The 1,869-nt window shown below is 35.0% G+C and overlaps 1 non-coding gene across 1 annotated transcript; it reads right to left on the bottom strand.

The window, feature by feature from the left end:
• Positions 1-259: 259 nt before the first annotated feature.
• On the bottom strand, positions 260-331 carry TRNAC-GCA (transfer RNA cysteine (anticodon GCA)). The gene has a single exon. It is a non-coding gene; the product is annotated as a tRNA-Cys (tRNA).
• Positions 332-1,869: the final 1,538 nt, after the last annotated feature.

The following is a 1,869-nucleotide window of genomic DNA, read 5'->3' on the forward strand; positions in this document are numbered from 1 at the left end:
TTCATGTGCCTGTTGGCCATCTTTATGTCTTTTTTGGAAAAATTTCTATTCAGTTCTTCTGCCCATTTTTAATCAGGTTGTTTTTTGATGCTGTTGTATGTACTATTTATATATTTGGAATAGAAAGTGAAAGTGAAGTTGCTCAGTCATGTCTGACTCTTTGCGACCCCATGGACTGTAGCCTATCGGGCTCCTCCGTCCATGGGATTTTCCAGGCAAGAGTGCTAGAGTGGATTGCCATTTCCTTCTCCAGGGGATCTTCCCAACCCAGGAATCAAACCTGGGTCTCCTGCATTGCAGGCAGACGCTTTACCATCTGAGCCACCAGGGAATATTAACCCCTTATTAGTCATTTCATTTGCAAACATTTTCTCCCATTCAACATGTTGTCTTTTTGTTTTGTCAGTGGTTTCGTGTATTCTGCAAAAGTTTTTAATTTTAATTAGGTTTCATTTGCTTACTTTTCTTTTGCCTTAGGAAACAGATCCCCCCAAAATGTGCTACAGTTAATGTCAAAGAGTGGTCCACGTATTTTGTTTTTCTGGGTGTATTTATGGTTTCCAGTTTTATGTTTAGGTCTTTAAGCCAGTTTGAGTTATTTTTGTGCATGGTGTTAGACTATGTTATAGTTTCTTTACATGCAGCTATCCAGTTTTCCCCACACCATTTATTGAAGAAATCCTCTTTCCTCCATTCTATATTCTGACCTTTCGGTTATAGATTAATTGCTCATAAAGGAATAGGTTTATTTCTAGGCTGCTTATTCCATTAATCTGTGTGTCTGTTTCTGTGCTAGTACTATGTTGTTCTGATTACTGTAGCTTTGTACTGTAGCCCGAAGTCAGGGAGCATGATTCCTCTGGCGAGGTTCTTTCTCAGGATTGTTTTTTGCTGTTTGGAGCCTTTTGTTTTCCATGTAAATTTTAAAATTATTTGTTCTTTTTACTTGAAAAATACTCTTGGTATTTTGATAGGGATTGCATTGAATCTGTAGATTGCTTTGGATAATATGGTCCTTTTAAAAATATTCTTCCAATGCATGAACACAGTTTATCTTTTGACCTGTTGTGTCATCTTCAATTTTTTTTCACCACTGTTGTACAATTTTTCAAGTACAGGTCTTTTACCTTACTAGGTAGGTTTATTCCTAGGTATTATTTTTGATGTGATGATAAATGGGATTGTTTCCAAAGTTTCACTTTCTGATAGTTCATTATTAGTTTATAGAAAGGCAACAGATTTCTGTACTAATTTTGTATCCAATACCAAATTCATTAATGAGTCCTAGCAGTGTTTTTGGTGGCACCATTAGGATTTTCTCTCACATCATCTGTGAATAGTGACAGTTTAATTTTTCCTTTCAAATTTGGATGCTTTTTTTTTTTTCTTTTTAATGATTGCTGTGGCTAGGACTTCCAGTACTATGTTGAATAAAAGTGGTAAGGATAGGTATCCTTGTTCTGATCCTAATCATAGATGAAATGCTTTCAGCTTTTCACCAATTACTGTGATGTTAGTTGTGACCTTGTCATATACTGCCTTTATTATGTTGAAGCATGTTCTATGCCCATATTGTCTCTATGTCCACTTTCTGGAGAGTTTATCATAAATGGGTGTTGAATATTGTCAAAAGTTTTTTTTGCATCTATTTAGATGATTGTGTGTTTTTTTATTATTCAGTTTGCTAACATAGTATATCATACTGACCAATTTGCAGATTTGGAAAAATTTTTACATTTGTGGGATAAATCTTGCTTGATTAGGGTGTATGATCCTTTAGATATATCATTGGGTTGGTTTTGCTGGTATTTTATTGAAGATTTTTGAATCTGGGTTCATCAGTGATATTGGCCTGTGTTTTTCTTCTAA

This window comes from Bos mutus, chromosome 1 (assembly GCF_027580195.1).
Source record: "Bos mutus isolate GX-2022 chromosome 1, NWIPB_WYAK_1.1, whole genome shotgun sequence".
NCBI lineage: Eukaryota > Metazoa > Chordata > Mammalia > Artiodactyla > Bovidae > Bos > Bos mutus.